Raw genomic sequence first — 17,812 nt, 5'->3', positions numbered from 1 at the left:
TGATGTGGCACTCTCAGTCAGTCACATTTATTTATATAGCACATTTAAAACAACAACTGTTGACCAAAGTGTTGAATTTTCATTATTCACGCATTTATGTCTCTACCTCAACATTTTAAGAGTTCTTTTCATGAGTGGACTTTGCATTAAAATATCATTATGGTGTTATCAATTTAAGTTAACAATATATTTTTATGAGTCGGTTGATTGGTAAGTAGCAGCTTGTGGTAATTGCCAATATCGCTCACATTAACAGAAGGTTACAGGACCCTTTAATAAACCATGACACCATAAAGTGGAAAATATTACTAGATATTTATCTTTTTTCTCATGCTTCAAGGTATTTATTTCAGTGAATCACATAGTAATTGGGTATGACTCAAATATCATAGTGACTTACAAATAAAGCACTCTAAAATGCAGTGATGGGAGTCAGTGCAATGACCAAGGAATGGAATCAGATGAAAAAAAGCAGATGAGGGAGTGGGAGAGGGAAAGAGAGGAACACAAACAATCAACTAGAGTCAAGAGAGTTCAGCTTCCACACAGCCATCCGAGAGGATATAAATTATGTGCCAATGTGTGTGGATGTTAACAGACTTTCAGAGTGCGAGCTGTGAGATCTCGTGAGGTATTGTCTGATCTTCAGAACCCTCGCGGTCACTCAGAATGTGATGAGAGACAAGTGAGCAATCCAATCCAAACACTCCAGAATCTCAATCTACATTATTGTTTTGAACAGAAGAGAACAAATGAGAAAGCTTCTGGGCAGAAAGCTAGATAGCTATGCTACGTACAAAATTGACAGAGTCTGATGACTTGCACTGCATGTCTTCCTTGCTCCCACTCTCATTTGCAGTCAATGCAGTGAATGAAAGAATTGATTGTGATACAAAGGCAATCAGCTTCAATGGAATGTTGTTTCAATGTTTTTTCTATTTCAATGTCCATTTCAAAGTAGAATTCTAAGTTGAGTTTATTCATAGAGATGGTCTATCAAAAGTATCGATCGATCGATCGATCGATCGATAGATAGAATTAATTTACACAGAAAACATTAACTCAGCAGTCGGCACCATACATTAAAGTGAAGAAAAATCAGTGCCCTCTGTTGATGTGTCACTGTGGTAAGCATTGTTGCCAACTTAGCGACTTTGTCGCTATTTTTAGCGACATTTTTTCAAAAAAGTGACTAGCGACAAATCTAGCGACTTTTTGGACAAACCTTAGCAACTTTCCAAATTCCAAATATCGCCAGTACTGCAAGCGTGAGGTCTTACTTCCCCGCTGCGTCTGCTCTGTTCAGTAAGTGGCTGAGAGGAGCAGCACATTCCGTTGACTGCACGCCAGCGGACATAGACATGAATGAGCTGCGCATGTGCACGCTGTGTTAGCAGGAACCAATCAGTGATCACATAGCAGCTGCCTTCTCCTTTGTTTTAATTCAAAACATTTAATTTGACCATTTTTTCTTGGCATGCGCTTATATTCACTACTAATCAGAGTTTTAGTTCATTCCGGTTGGGTTTCTGAACTCTCCGACTTCAGATCGTATATTTACAGACTCTATACATTTTACTTATCCAAACACAACAATAAACATTCTTCAAACTCATAAAAATGTAACGTTAGCTAAGTTCCGTTCCATTCTGTTGTCTAACAGAAAATATGTAATTGAGAACCGTTTTACTGGACATTCGGCTATATACTTATATAAAAACAGTATGAGCACGGTTTAGGGGAGATAACCGTTATTATAAACTGAAGTAGGCTACAGTACCGACAAATTAGGCAGAATGCAAATACGACGCGATGACGTCATTAATATGCTAATGACGCATGACGTCATCTGGTGACATTTAGCTACTTTTCGAGCAGGCTTTAGCTACTTTCCATTGAAAATAGTTGGCAACACTGGTGGTAAGACTGGGTTAAATTATTGCCAGTGATTGTGGCTCATGCCCTTATGTCCTCCCTGCTCTCTGTAAGCTATTTCTAGCAGGAAAAACAAAATGGTTGTAGTCTTCTTACAGTCTTCATCAACTCATCTGTGCACTGGAAATCTTGTACTGAATTATTACATAACACAACAAATGAGTAATTGAATAGATGGTCATTTTATTTTAATGACTGTTCATGTCACATCTAATGACAATATAGCTATCCCCTTTAAAGACCATGTGACCTTTATCAAACTTTATGTATCCAGAGCACAAAGCACATTATAATTTAGATTCTGAGATTTGAAGAGGAAAAGGTTAAAGCATGAGTGCCTTTTCTCAATCCTTTTCTGGTCTAAAATACCTCCCATACAAAACAATAAAAAGGGTGACATTTTACAGTACACTGTCAATGTCAAAGTGTAATTAAGATGCATGTAATTAGCAATTATGTTGTGAAACAGCTTTCAGTAATTACAACAGATATCGTTGGTGCTTTTTTAATAATATCATATTACTAGTGTGTGTAGCAAGGACACTTCAATGTATAGTATTACCAATTATTTTTCTTTTTTTAATTGGCTATAGGATAATAACATGAAATTCACTGTTTTTCTAATTTAATAGAGTGCAACATTGAAAATATTGTTGATGCCAGTTTTTAACAGCTCTAGCATTTGGATCTACATGTGGAATGATTGTAAAGGTGTACATGTTATTTGGTGGTTGTATTGCAGTTTTTTGGACTGTGAATTGTTGAATTATATGGGCTGACCAAACCTTCTGATCAAGTAAAGGGGAAAAACTCTTCTTGAAGTCTGATTATTATATTTCTAAATCATCTTCTCTTTTCTCCTTCACGATTGCATGAGCAATTTCTTCTTCTTTGTGTTTGTGTGGGTATGATGGAAAAAATTAATTGTCTGTCAGCAAAAATCTTTATAACATTAAAGTTATGTTTTATAAGATGGTCAGATAACTGACTTTTTTAACATACTAATTTCCAAAAATGTATTCTTTAAGATTTAAACATGAAGTAAGTAATGAGAAATTATCCTTGTTGACATCCACTGGAGGGATGTCACAATGAGGTCATGACCCCAGTGAGATCCTTAACCATACACTCATTTGTGGGAAATACTATATTGATCAATGTGTCAGACTGATCTCACTGTGAATTTGGTAACAGTAGGTCAAAAGTTCTTCAACTGAAATTGGACTGTGCTTACCAAAAGTCGAACCAGTGGCTGAAGCGATTAGTATTTTTTAACGTATGGTTACGTGTGAGCTCCAGTTTTTAGTGAAATGTCTATAGAGGGGTGCCGAAAGAAGTTGATGGTAAGTAAGGTGTTGATACAATACAAATGATAATTCACTACAAAGGAATGCATATTGTTTTAACTCTCCCCCCAAATTTAAAAACAAACCATAAAGCGGTGGCACAGGACACAGCACAGGTATCAAACACATCACATTGATTCAGTTCAGGTGGCAGACAGAACACACAAAAGTTAAAAAGATGTTTCCCTTCTTCTTGAATGAACAATGCTACAGTAAATAATCTATGTCCTTTGATAATGATTTGGGTAAAATTTAATGGAAAATATGCGTGTTGTGCTCTGAAATCTGAGCAGCCTCCAGAGTCGTAGCTGGGCACTGCTAACAGACGCTGAGCAGTGGCGGCAGTGTGTGTGCCTTCATTGAAAATAGTTATTTTGAATTTTAGAACGTGCCATGTCATCCACCAGGCATAACCCCCTTAAACCTGATTGTCAGTGGAGTAAAAATTTAATCTTTGAAGGAAAATGCAATGTACAAATCGCTCTCATCAACACGTGATGAGAACCAGGTCTCTGAGGCTGCTGACACAACATGATATCAGTCACGACACAGAAAACAGAAAAAAAACTTCCCATGTGATGATGTTGAATAAGTCCCACCAACAGCAGGCATTAAACAAGACTGTCTGCTGAGATTATAGAGTATTAGAAATAATTGCATAGACTGGAGGCCTGTGTGGACTGCTCTGATATAACAAGGGTATATTACATCAAGTATTTTGGCAATGTGGTTGCCTACTGGGTCAACAGTATGTCTTTGTACACATGCACTTGTCAATCAATATACACAATAGGATTGTGCCGATAGACGATGATATCATGGATCGACGATAGTCAGAGATATCGGCAATAGCTGATGCCTTTGGCGATATCAAGACGATATTTGGCTCGTTTTTCCATTTATGTATTATTATTATTATTATTATTATTAGGCTATTATTATTATCATCAAATTAATATTACAATTAATTTGCCCTGCCATATTTTCACATCGACATCACCGCATATAACAGACACTTGCTACACCGACACACGCATCTGAGGATTCTAAAAATGAAACATTGAAAATGTTTTAAAAACAGACATAATTAAATTGCAAGGTGATAGACCTATATTCACAAATTATGTCAAGAGTGCTTGTTATAAAATAGATCATTCTTATACAGTTTTTGCTTGAGCGATGGCGAAAACGGCATCGTCATTCGTCTGCATTTTGTTTTCTTTGCATAGCACATTAACATAAAATTGTAATGATACTAATAATAATACTAATAACAATGCAATAACAAGTTGCTGTTATTATTATACGATTAAAAATTATATAACCATCCATACCTCTGCAGTGTGGTTCTCCGAGATGAATGTCGTTTCGAAACATTTTGCCTCCAGTTTCCAATCCTCCGAAATATAATGGACTGTCACAGACATGTAGGGGGTCATGTTTATGTTCGACAACATCTGTGGTCAATGCAACGAAGTCAGCCACATTCAAATCTTTATTTCCCTCGTTTTATTGTACAGATCGGGGATAGCAGTGTTAGTGAAGTACTTGCGCCCCGGCAGCTTACTGTTTGTCAAAGGTTTGAAGTAAATCTCTAAAACTCAACTGTATGATAGGAGACCATCTCCTTTGCGATATTATTGGAGACAGCTGCTGTTCACTGGGCCCACATTTCACTGTTTCGTTTGTACTTAGTGCTTTTTGCAAAAGCTCCGATGATAGATGGCTGACTTCGATCTTTGCCGACCACAGCTTTTCTTGGTGCTAGCTTAGCAGCATCAGCATTGTGGTGGGCATGCAAATGTATATATATGGTTGAGACTCCTTCACCGGCACAACTCTCGTGCAAAGTGTGATATCCACAGGCTCGCCTTTTGCGTCTGGTTTAAAACCGAAATATTGACAAATAGGTGACGGGACATTTTCTTTATCTTTGTTCGCAAAATGATGGACAACGATAAATGAGCAAAAAAGTAAATTATTGCCCCCCTCGTGATAATGTCGTGTATTGGCGATCTCACAGGCTGACGATAGGACGATCTGACAATGAAGAATATCACACAACACTAATACGCAAACAAATAGCCAGTCATAATTAAACTAGAAATCCGGCACTCTCTGATGTTTGTGACCCAGCAGACCCATCAAAAGAAGATAAGAGTGATTTTACTCAAATGATGACGCTCTGAAGCATAGCAGAGAGCTTCCTACCTGTTGACATTTACAAGCCTCATGCTGGCTTAATGATGCAGGAACAGAACCAGCCAGGGCACCTTAGCAATGACCTTTACCACACTGAGGGAATGGACCCACAAACCTGGCCAGTCAGGCTACACAAGACAGCTGGACTACCTCTGAACTAACTCTCTGACAAGACAAATGTCTAATGAGCCCTAATGGAGCTCATTTTTTATGACAGAGAGAGGGCATGGTTAAATTGGGATGGATGGTTTAAGGTATGATGGATGGATTTTCAGAGAGTACCTGTGGGATTTGCTGTGTAGGCTTCGACCCCTTTGAAATGCCATAGATGCAGCAAATAAACAAATCAGCGATCCCTAAGTCAAGTGCAAGTAATGACTTATTGATTTTCTGCATCCTGTGACATAATCTTGATAGCAGAACATCCGAGTCAGACCAAGTTTAGCTGATTTACAAAGGATCGATGTTCTTATGCATCCACCTAGAGTAAATAAACAACACATCTAAATCTATGGAAGAGAAAACAGACAGGTTTTTTTTTTTAAGATAAAGAAAAAAAGAAAAGTAAACTGACTACTGTCACGAACCCCGCTCCCTCGCTCCGCCCCCTCGAGCTTCCACGCTCGTTCCACCCCCTCGAGCTCGCATGCTCGTTTTGCTCCCTCGAGCTTGCACGCTCGTTTTGCTCCCTTGAACTTCCACGCTCGTTTTGCTCCCTCGAGCTCGCACGCTCGTTTTGCTCCCTCGAGCTTCCACGCTCGTTTTGCTCCCTCGAGCTCGCACGCTCGTTTTGCTCCCTCGAGCTTCCACGCTCGTTCTGCTCCCTCGAGCTCGCATGCTCGTTTTGCTCCCTCGAGCTCTCATGCTCGTTAGCAGGTCTCCCTCCTCGTGCTCGCAAGCCTGCTCTCCGTCACCACATTAGTTTCACCTGTACCCGTCTGATCACCCATCATTGTTTACACCTGCACTCGCCACTATATATATCACAACCCTTTCGTCTCACGCCTGTTGGTTATTGTGTTTAGTTTACCCCTTCGCGTTGCCAGCGCTAGTGTTCCCCTAGTTTCCCTTGTCTTTTGCCCCCGCTAGTCCCGTCTAGTTGTGTCCTGTTTCCCGGCTTCGACCTCCCGCTCTCGTTGACCACTCTCTCCCGGATTTGCCCCTTTACCCTACTTTGATTCCCCGGCTTCGACCTTACGCTCCCGTTTACCACCCTTCTCTGGATTTGCCCCTTTTGTACTGTTGCCTGCTTTTTCCAATAAAGCAGTTTACTCCGACATTGTGACTGTCTCGTCTTGTGTGTGTGTGCGTAACAGAATAACCAACCTCACCGAAGACAGTCACAATGTATCCCGCGGAGGATTTTTATCACAGCTCACTAGAGCGGATTTCTTCAGCATGCTCCGCAGAAGGATCTACCGTTGGGAGGCATGACCAAGCGCTCACGGCCCAGGGACAGCAGGTACGTGCGATTTTTGATTTGTTTCACCCTGTTCCGCCTGTGTCTGTCCCTGAGTCCGTTTATGCTCCCAACACATCCCCGAGCGCCGTAAGCCTTCAACCCCCTGAGAGGTTTGATGGCTCTTCGGGCGCTTGCCAAGGGTTGTTTATGCAGGGCAGCGGTTGTAGAACTTTAAACCGTGCCCTTAACATTATGGACCCAGCGGCCCAACTCTTGGTTTTGCATCAGGGGAGTCAACCCTTGGAGGCTTATGTGGTTGACTTTTGTGCCCTGGCTAACCAGGTGAACTTCGATGAGGTGGCTCTAAAAGACATTTTTCAATGTGGACTGAATGAGCCAACCTCATCATTTATGCCTGGTGGTCGCTGCTCCCTCGACCTGGCTCAGTTTATTGACCTCGCCGTACTGTTCGCTGGTTCCTCATTTACTGTGGGGGAGGCAGACTCTGAACCAGAGTTCCACGCCACGGCCTCAGCCTCGAAGCCTACCACGGCCCCAGTCTGGAAGCCTACCACGGCCCCAGTCTCGAAGCCTACCACGGCCCCAGTCTCGAAGCCTACCACGGCCCCCGTCTCGAAGCCTACCACGGCCCCCGTCTCGAAGCCTGACTTGGCCCAGTCCCGAAACCTGACACAGCCCCAGTCCCGAAGCCTGGCACGACCAGCGAGTCAACGCCCATGCCTTCCACGGCCAGCGAGCCAGCACCCAGGTCTGCCACGGCCAACGAGCCAGCGCCCATGCCTGCCACGGCCGGCGAGCCAGCGCCCATGTCTGCCACGGTCAGTGAGCCAGCGCCTGTAGCCTCGACCGCCCCCATGGCCATGTCCCCTGTTGGCCGAAGACGTAAGATAAGGAAGAGGGCCCCTTCTCCCCAGTCTCGTCTTGTGCTCAAGACCGCAGAGGTTCCCTCAGAGTCTTCCACGGCTCTGCCGGGCTCTGCTCCGCCCACAGAGTCTTCCATGTCTCTACCGACCTCTGCTCCGCCCTCAGAGTCTTCCACGGCTCTGCCGGGCTCTGCTACGCCCTCAGAGTCTTCCACGGCTCTGCCGGGCTCTACTCCACCCTCAGAGTCTTCCACGGCTCTGCCGGGCTCTGCTCCGCCCTCAGACTCTTCCACAGCTCTGCCGAGCTCCGCTCCGCCCTCAGACTCTTCCACGGCTCTGCTCCGCCCTCAGAGTCTTCCACAACTCTGCCAGCCTCTGCTCCGCTCTCCGAGTCTTCCACGGCTCTGCCAGCCTCTGCTCGCCCCTCAGAGCCCTCGCGGCCTCCGCCTCACGAGCCTCCCAAGGCTCCTCCACTCAAGCCTCCCAGGGCTCCTCCTCTCGAGTCTTTCAGGGCTCCCCCTCCTTCCAAGCCTCTCAGGGCTTCTCCTCTCGAGTCTTTCAGGGCTCCTCCTCCCCCCAAGCCTCTCAGGGCTTTGTCTCTCAAGTCTCTCAGGGCTCCATCTCTCGAGTCTTTCAGGGCTCCACCTCCTTCCAAGCCTCTCAGGGCTTCTCCTCTCGAGTCTTTCAGGGCTCCTCCTCCCCTCGAGCCTCTCAGGGCTCCGTCCCTCGAGTCTCTCAGGTCTCCTCCTCCCTTCCGGCCTCTCGGGGCTTCGTCTCTCGAGTCTTCCAGGGCTCCTCCTCCTCCCGAGCCTCTCGGGGCTCCGTCTCTTGAGTCTTTCATGGCTCCCCCCCTCGAGCCTCTCGAGCCTTCCAGGGCTCCACCTCTAGAGCCTCTCGAGTCTTCCACGACCTTTTTCCCCGAGCCTCCCACGGCTCTACCCCCAGAGACTCCAGAGCTTCCTACGGCTCCGCCTCCCGAGCCTCCTACGGCTCCCCCGCCAGAGCCTCCCATGGCTCCACCTCCCGAGCCTCTCACGGCTCTGCTCCCAAAGACTCCAGAACTTTCTAGGGCTCCGCCTCTCGAGCCTCCTATGGCTCCGCCTCTCGGGCCTCCTACGGCTCCCCTTCCAGAGCCTCCTAAGGCTCCACCTCCCGAGCCTCCCAAGGCTCTGCTCCCAGAGACTCCAGAGCTTTCTAGGGCTCCACCTCTCGAGCCTCCCTCGGCTCCACCTCCAGAGCCTTCCAGGCCTTCGCCCCTAAAGCCTCCTTCGGCTCCACCTCCAGAGCCTTCCAGAACCCCGCCTCCAGAGCCGCCTACGGTGCCGCCTCTGACGGCTCCGCCTTTCACGGCTCGGCCCGGACTTCCTGACCCTCTCCCTGTCCTGTGGCCTCTTCCCTGGCCTCCGGACCCTATTCCTGTCCGGTGGTCACCTTCCAGACCCCCGGACCCAGTCCCTGTCCTCCAGTCGCCTTCCAGACCCCCTGACCCAGTCTCTGCCCTATGGCTGCCCCCTAGATCTCCCGAACACCCGCCTGTCCGCTATGTTCCCCCTGACCTTGCCTTGAAACTGCCCATTGACCCCATGGACTGTCTCATTTCCCTCTGTGCCCCTTGGACGGCCCTCAATTTTGTTGATGTGTTTTGTGGGTTTTCTGTTCAGGGGTTTTTTGTTTGTTGGGATCGTCCAGCACCACTTCCCAGAGGTTGCGCTCCTCGTGACCTCGCCGTCAGGAGCCGTCCGTTATAGAGGGGGGAGTACTGTCACGAACCCCGCTCCCTCGCTCCGCCCCTCGAGCTTCCACGCTCGTTCCGCCCCTTCGAGCTCGCACGCTCGTTTTGCTCCCTCGAGCTCGCACGCTCGTTTTGCTCCCTCGAACTGCCACGCTCGTTTTGCTCCCTCGAGCTCGCACGCTCGTTTTGCTCCCTCGAACTTCCACGCTCGTTTTGCTCCCTCGAGCTCGCACGCTCGTTTTGCTCCCTCGAGCTTCCACGCTCGTTCTGCTCCCTCGAGCTCGCACGCTCGTTTTGCTCCCTCGAGCTTGCATGCTCGTTTTGCTCCCTTGAGCTCTCATGCTCGTTAGCAGGTCTCCCTCCCGCTCTCCGTCACCACATTAGTTTCACCTGCACCCGTCTGATCACCCATCATTGTTTACACCTGCACTCGCCCCTATATATATCACAACCCTTTCGTCTCACGCCTGTTGGTTATTGTGTTTAGTTTACCCCTTCGCTTTGCCAGCGCTAGTGTTCCCCTAGTTTCCCTTGTCTTTTGCCCCCGCTAGTCCCGTCTAGTTGTGTCCTGTTTCCCGGCTTCGACCTCCCGCTCTCGTTGACCACTCTCTCCCGGTTTTGCCCCTTTACCCTACTTTGATTCCCCGGCTTCGACCTTACGCTCCCGTTTACCACCCTTCTCTGGATTTGCCCCTTTTGTTCTGTTGCCTGCTTTTTCCAATAAAGCAGTTTACTCCGACATTGTGACTGTCTCGTCTTGTGTGTGTGTGTGCGTAACAACTACAATCGCATGTGTCAGTTTAGTGATAAATAACTAAATAAAAAAGTAACTGCTGTTTGACAAACTCCTCTCATGGAATTGTTACTTTACCTAGATTTTTGCTTAATTCTTTTTATGTGCACTCATTGTACAAATCGTAGCACCTTCCAGGTTACACTGTATGAGCACTAGAGGGGAAAAAAAAAAAAAAAACATAAAAACCTCATCTGTTGAGGAGAAAATATAACTTGCTTTTAGTGCCACTCATTTCACCTTGGAACTGCCTCAATAAGCGTAAGCAAACATGTAATATATAGTAATTTTGCAAAAAAGTCCCCATAAAAAGATCTTACCAATTAGTAACCTCTCTGTCCTTAGAGATAATATGGGTTTTTAAAGATCTCTAAACAGCCATGCAATTAACAAGACAGAGTGCTTTCATATGTATGCATTACATACATTGTTGACTCTTCAATCAAAATCCTTTTTCCTTAACCTTTTGAACTGATCAGTCTTCCATTAATTGTCCGATGGCCCTCTTACTCGCTGGTTATAATCAATGTTACAAGAACTTTGTAAAATTCTTTGAAAATTGCTGCATTACGCAAGCATAACTATATATGTCAGTTTATTAAAATATACTGAGAAGAACTAATAGGTTTCAAAATACCCCTAAAATACTATGGCAAGCAAACAAAAGAAAGACCAGAGAACTTCAAGCAAATATAACTTTTTAAGGGCAAAGTATCCAATGTAGTTCTGAACCTAAGGCTTCTTTAGGTTTCCTATAGTATCTCCCATCTCCTAAGGCACTCTCAGATTTTCAGAAGTATGTATTTAAGGATTTTTAGCAAGAGTATCAGCCTAATAGGGATAGTACAACCCAAAATCAAAAAATTTTATTTATTTACTCACGGTCAAGTCACTTCAAACCTGTATGAATTTATTTTCCGCTAGAACACATGAGAAATTCTGAAGACTTTTGTTATTATTTTATCTAAACAACAAAAAAAAAGTGAATGGTTGGACTGTCAGTCCAAAACATTCATCTTAACATCTCCTTTTGTTTAGAAAGACAAGAGGATTAGGAAATGTTGACAGAATTTCATTTTGGGGTGAATATCCCTTTAATACACCTACAGTTGATGTGGTAGGAAATACTAAGGGCAGCTATGGGCCAAAGATCAGCAGAGTAAATTATTGGTCAGATGTGATATTTTCTCTCAAAAATCATGTTGTTGAAGCATGTCTTATATCAATATGTGCGTGTAATCTAACGCAGAACCAATGGGAGTATGCTCAAAATATCAGATGGATAATAATAGCCTTGTCCTTGTTTTACCTGAGGGGAAATTATGACGCATCCGTAACCATTATAATCTGTCCAGTGATCTTGTAATGTTTTTTAGGCGTGCATACACTGTGCACTGCAGCTTGTACCTCAAGAACGACTAAACACACATAAACACAAGCTAACAGATACCGGAGTGATATATATCAACGCCTACCTTCCGTTTGAGTGTGCTTGGGGAAGAGCCGTTACCTGGTTACAGGGGAGTGATGGAGCACGGTAATGTAATGTTAAGGACTCCCCGTTAGGTCGCCACACAGTGCACTGAGATTTGAGAGTTTCTCCCGCGCTCATTCATCACGCGCGGTTCCCGCCGCATCTCCACAGCGCTCGACCAACGGTTATTCAAGGAAAGACGACGTAAACTCCGAATTAAGTTACAAATAACGCCACGGGGGTCTTCGTTCTCCATATTCTCCAACTGTAAGGACCAAGTCGGCCGATAAAGATTGAACTGAGGTAGGAAAGTTTTCAAAGCGCAATATTGGTATTCTGAATGCAGTTAATACATTTTTAACCTTGTGGTTTAGTCTGTATTTGCACGAGCGTCAGCTTTGTGTATAAAGAGGATATTCAATAAATTTGTTTCATTCTGCTAAAAACTATTTGAAAAACTTCTATTTTGATAAAAGCTAGGGATGGGCGATACCACTAACTTTATTTTCGATTCCTATCCCAAGTATGCTTTCAAGGCATCTTCTAATCCGAACCAATAGGCCTACATTTGCTATTTTTTTCTGTAAAATCTTGATACAAAATTGGTAATTTTAACTAATATTTTAAACAATATTTCGTTTTTTATACATTTGTAGGCTTAGACTGAATATGATTAGACTTCTGTTTTATCATTTGTCAAACATGTGCTGAAAATAATCAATTCGTTTAATAACATTACATTTAAAAATGACTTATGACAAACATCACTCAAACCCATTAAAATAATCTCGTTTACAAGTGTTGTTATTTTGTGTAAATTAACTCCAGGTCCAATTCGAATCTTATGATGCGATTTTCTTCATGGAAAATAAAGAATAAAATCACATTTTAAACATAGGATTCGATATTTTCAGGTGAGGATCAGTGTTGTAGATAAAACATCCATATCGGAAGAATACTTTAGGATCGATCTGCCCATCCCTAATTAAAACATGTGTTTGGGTCTTGAGTGTGGGACTCGGGTAAAATGCCGTTGGCTCTAACCTGTCTTCTAACCGAATGCATGGTTCCAATGCTTGGATGTATATATAATTCTGAACAAGATGTGACTTCATTCATGGAGGAAGACGACTATGAAAACCGTAAGTTTGACCATCCTTAGGGCGCATTCGCTACAGTCTGCAATAAACACCGTTGTGTTGTAAGACAGCTACCACAACAGGTGAATCGCAAGTGCTATTACAGTATAATTACTTGATGTCATTTGAGCGTTAATGTTTCCTGGTAACTTGGTTATGTCTGCAACCCATTAATGCAATCCAGTAATGTTGATTATAATTAATATGTTGCCTACTTATTGATTTTCATGTGCAAGGGTACTGGAGTGGAGACGGGGGCTTGATACAACATAGATATAAATTAATTTATTCATTATTGTGTCCTAAATGGTGAGAATAATAATACTTAATGCTTAATCCCGTTCTACAGGTTAGTTAATTGCAGTCTGATCTTTAATGCTCCAAACAAATGTCTGTATAGCAGGGAGGCACTTTTTTGTTTTAAAAATAATCTTTATCTTTACTTTTAAAATGATTTAAGGAGTATTCCGACCATCTGTCTTTTAACCCTTTTATTTAAGTATTTCATGTAAAGTGAAAAACATCTAAACACCTCTAAAAACGACAGTATGCTACAATATCATCTAAATAAACATAAAAAAGATTGTGAGCTAATCAATGTTATTTACTATGGCCCTTATGAGTAATATTCATCTGAAGTTCTAGTATAAATCTACCCACATATGTTGGAATAACACATAACTGCATACTGTTTACAATATACAGTATGTTCCCACTTTATATGTGTCTTTAACTACTATGTACTAACATTACATAGAATGTATTTATTGTGTAAAAACATGATTTTCTGCAAAAGTCTCTCACAAAATTCACATTGGCATTGGATTAGTTGAGTTGATTAATTGGATAAGGGTTGAGTTTTGTTAAGGTTTATGGGTTGGGGTAATTTTAACTTTGTAACTACCGATGTATTTAAATGTACAACATTTCTGTACAAGTACATTATATTACATTATTACAGTAGATAGACACCTATTATAAAAGTGGGTTCCAAAATAATAATAATAATAATAAATCCTTTCCACATAATAGAATATAATATTACTGTGTTCTTATGTTCTGAAACTTCAACAAAAATACTAAAAAAGTAGATTCAGTTAGTTTAGGACCATGACAGTTTCTGTAGATTTATGACCTAAAGGAAATGCATGCAACTGCAACACTATTACTGAACAGTAACAGAAGCCCTGACTGAAAAAACCCTCTGGGTGTGAGCTTAGTGGATAGCACATTTCTCTGGGAGGAAATTGAATTCATTACTACCAGTAGAGTCCATGCAAGCCAGAGAAGAAGCCTACCAAAAAGGCAGGCATACAAGCCAGTGAGCCACCAGGACTGTTCAGTTCTCAGACGAGATATGTTAATTTTGATAGGCTACACAGTGTAACTGATGAACCGGCTCTGCTTATGGAGCCAGTTGAGAAAAATCTTGACCAGTATCCTTCATAATCTCTCTCTGCCTGATCGTATTAACCCATGATATTATATATGTTTTTTTAATCTTAAATGGATGTAAATTTCATAATCTTTTGTGCTGTTGGTGCCAAGCAGTTTGTTAAATAACTGAAATAACAGTGGTTATTGTTTTAACAGACTCCCAAGCAGGTATGCAGGTGGTCTGTCTTCTCTACATACGTATATTAAACAGAGAGAGAGAGAGAGAGAGAGAGAGAGAGAGTCTGATTGAAAAAGTGAGAAAGGGAAAGAGATAGACAGAATGAGAGTGGGAGGCCGGAAATGATAAATATATGTCCCTCTCCATTGACCAATTAACAGCTCCTCACTAGTCCAGTTCTCTCTGAGCTGACAGTCCAGGCAGCTTCTCTCTTTAAATCAAACCCAAATAGTTTTGTCACATGTCATCATTTGATTCTCAAGTCTGTTGAGCTTAAGCCATTGACGTGTTTCCATTACATTCTTTTATTGTTTTCATTTGTCGTGGTTGCACGTGATCATGCAGGATAATTGTTAATGTGCTATAAGACTTTGTATCGGCCGTGTGTGCTAAAACTCAGAAATGTGTGTGTGCGTGTGTGTTAGTTTATTAGGTTTTATTTTTGCTCACAGAACATGTCAGAGCCTCTGTCAGCAGCCTTTCCACTTTTCTCAGTAAGAGTGTGAGTATGTGAGCAACAGTGGAGACGCATTGTCTTATCAAATGCCTCTCTCCAACCCAACACTGGTCCAACTGTTCCACCCACATGCACACTTTCATAACAATACGTCATTAAAGTGACTTTTTGCCTGCATCATCAATACATCAACCCTGGTCCATTGCTTGCACCCCTAGAATGTCACCCAAAGGGAGAATTACAATCAAAATAATTCTCCATTTGAGGCCGCGTGATGCCTTTGTGCAAGGAACATATCTAAATCTAAGTCTAAATCTTCATCATTCCCATCCACCCTAAATGTCAGATCCCGACCAGCACTCATTTAAACATACAAAATTACTGCCCCAAGTAATCGTTTGGGATAATATTTTATATATATTTTATTTAAATAAATTATGGTAACTGTACTTGTAGCTAGTTTTGTCACGGTACCAAAGTTTCAGTAATCAGTACTGATATTTTAATTATTTTAATAATTATAGTTTAATAATTAAAGTTTAATTTCATCATCAAAATGGTGTCTAATCAATACATTTTTAAAACATTTAACAAAATTGAACTTTTCAACACGTCATTGCATTTTATTCTTGCCAAACCTTTAGTCTTTCTTGTGATATTTTGATGAATTATTATTATTATTATTACTACTACTACAGTGAATATTAAATTTTACTTTGCAGTTGTAGTATATATTTATTAAATGTATAAAATAAATAATATTTGTATAAAATACAAACATTTCAGGTATCTAGATTTTATTTTGAATCTTGTGTTTCTTATGACGTGTGTTTTTTGCCAGAAGCTTCACTTTTCAGATAAAAAGTTAGGGACATCCCAGTGTGATCACTGAAGACTTTTGAGTCACATCTGAAATCTCATCTCTTTACACTGGCCTTTGAGTCTGACAAATGAAATGTAGGACAACGTTTTGGAGCATGTGTATTTTAGATTACTGGTGTTTGTGTATGTGGTAATTTTGAAATGTTGTAAATGTTATTACTGTGAAGTGCTTTGGTCAACTCAGTTGTTTTAAATGCAATATAAATAAAGCTGAGCTGAGATGAAAGTTCAAATGCTGTAATTTTAATTATATAAATATATATTTTACATGTGCTGCGTGGTTCACAATGGATAAGTGCTCTGCTCTGTCATCTCATACAACGTGAATGATTCTCAATGTCTGTGGAGTTTCTAGTGGATGCGCGGTTGGATTTATTTAAAGTAAGCAGCTCTTCCACAGTAAGATTTCAGCCTTTAGCTTTTAATAAATCACATTAGGACATTTCATGATTTTAATTTGATTAATTGTCCATTTAAGTGTACAGGGAGTAACAAAGCATGCATTCAAAATAATCATGTGAGCATTTTAAAGCTGCCGTGTGTCAGTCATACTGCACGCTGGTACCGGATAGAGTCAAGTCAATTTTATTTGTATTGCACAACACACATCATTTCAAAGCAGCTTTACAGGCAATCATGCATTAACAAAAAATTAAACTGTAATATCTATAAAGTCTTAAGAGTGATCATTGATTAAATATGATTTTAAATTGTGTATAAAAATGTAATAATTAACCAATAATTGTATTTAAATCCCCTGTGAGAAAGCTGAAGTCGACTGTGGCAAGGAACACAAAACTACATAAGATGTTGGTTAATAGAGAAAGATAACTTTGGGAGAAACATAATTAATATAATGCCAGTATTAGTTATTTGTGTGTAGTTCAAGTCATTGTTTAACATTTGCAAATTAAGTAAGCGTTAAGGACCAGTGTTTAAAAAATTTAATATTTTTTTATGAAAGATTAATGACTAATGTCTTTGAAGTCTATCCTAGATTAACTGCAGATGTTCACATACATGCATTGTCCTTGGTTAGTTGGCTGATTAAGGCTGTTTTGGCAATTAAATTATTGTCTAATTAAATGATTGTCTATGTATACCATTTCAAGAGTGTAGTCCATCAATAGACAAAGGTGATGCAGGCAGAGGTCAATGAGGAGCATTGCAGTTCAACCGGCAGGTCATTTCGGTGATTTTCGTGGGGTCCATCCTAAATCCAAGGTTCAGGCAGTGGCATATGATGTATCGAATGTCTTACAGTTGGAGTTGGCATCAGTTCATCCTCTGAAGTCAAAAGATTGAAGTGATGGGGGGCCTGGGTATTTCAGCAAGTATTGACGCTGACTACGACCCCTTGACTCGCGAGTTCGAATCCAGGGTCTGCTGAGTGACTCCAGCCAGGTCTTCTTAGCAACCAAATTGGCCCAGTTGCTATAGAGGGTAGAGTCACATGGGGTAACCTCTAAGTGGTTCTTGCTCTCAATAGGGGCGCGTGGTAAGTTGTGCATGGATCGCGGAGAGTAGCATGAGCCTCCACACATTGTGAGTCTTGCTCCTGCACAGCAAGCCACGTGATAAGATGTTTGGATTGACAGTCTCAGAAGCGGAGGCAGCTGAGACATCTGATGTTTTCAAGTGAGAACTAAGCGGATCAGTATTGGTGTTCTTAGTGGCAAAGAAAGAAGGTAGATTTGATCTGCTGATATGGATGGATTTTGTTGGTGTTACTGAGATTAGGTTGAGATTGTAAGCCTTTGAGAAATAAGAGGCCCCTCAGTTTAAAAACAGCATGACAGGGATGAAGAGTGAATTTGTGGCTCAAAAGACCCATTTTACAGTGCTGGTTCTTAACCATCTTGGGAGGACATAAACTCTCTCTCAGGACTGGTTACCACAGCTTTTGTGGGAGGAAATAAAAAATAACAAAATTAAAAATAATATAATAAAA

This window comes from Xyrauchen texanus, chromosome 8 (genome assembly GCF_025860055.1).
Source record: "Xyrauchen texanus isolate HMW12.3.18 chromosome 8, RBS_HiC_50CHRs, whole genome shotgun sequence".
In the NCBI taxonomy this organism is placed as follows: domain Eukaryota; kingdom Metazoa; phylum Chordata; class Actinopteri; order Cypriniformes; family Catostomidae; genus Xyrauchen; species Xyrauchen texanus.
This window is presented reverse-complemented; position numbering follows the sequence as displayed.